We start from the raw sequence: 869 nt of genomic DNA, 5'->3' as shown, positions 1-869 counted from the left end.
CTTACAATGGTTGAATTCTATGAATTTTATACCTCAGTAAAGCTGTTAAATAAAAATGACAAGCACAGAATGGAAAGTGGGAGGTATAGATGAATCAAGTTGGGCAACCTACTGATAATTTTTGCTGCTGGATGATGGGCAATGAGGGATTATACTTTTCCTTTTCACTCTTTGTGTACATTTGAAATTTTCAAATAAAAAGTGAAAAAGAAACGATTCTAAAAAAAATTGCAGCCAATAGTTAAATTTCATCGAACACATTTATAGTGGAGTTTACAGAACAAGTAAAGCAAAATACAGAGTGAGCAAAATTAAAAGGACAGAAATTTTAGAGCCTAGAGAGAGAATGGTATTCCTGACATTGTTGGAAAACCTCCCTTTATGCTCTAGAGGGAGACAATGGACAAGAATCATGGACCCTCAAGGACAGCCTTCCACTGAGCCCTGGAAGGTGATGCCATTTATGAAAGTGCTTTTCTTCTGGCCCTCTCTAACACTGATGGGGCATGAGGGGTGGGGGGAGGGAGGGGATGGACAGAAAAATATAATCTGTCACTTTGTTCCTCCTCCCAGGAAACTTCAGACTCCCTCTAATGTTTCAGTCTATACAACAGGTCCTGAGTATGCTCAGCATCATTCTGGTGTCCTATTATATATTTACTTGCTAAGCCTCTCTCAAAGATCCCACAGTGGGACGGTTCTGAATATTTCACAGCACAGGGGAGAATTTAGGCTAGAGACATCCATCATCAAGGATAATCTGGTATGTACCCAAAACGTAATCGCTGGTGGAGAGTTTCTCTATGCGTTCCTGTGTCCCTTGCCAAACAGTAAATATTCAGAATTGGTTACATATCCTGAGCAAGTGG

This window comes from Lipotes vexillifer, unplaced genomic scaffold (assembly GCF_000442215.2).
Source record: "Lipotes vexillifer unplaced genomic scaffold, Lipotes_vexillifer_v1.1 scaffold295, whole genome shotgun sequence".
Classification (NCBI taxonomy): domain Eukaryota; kingdom Metazoa; phylum Chordata; class Mammalia; order Artiodactyla; family Lipotidae; genus Lipotes; species Lipotes vexillifer.
This window is presented reverse-complemented; position numbering follows the sequence as displayed.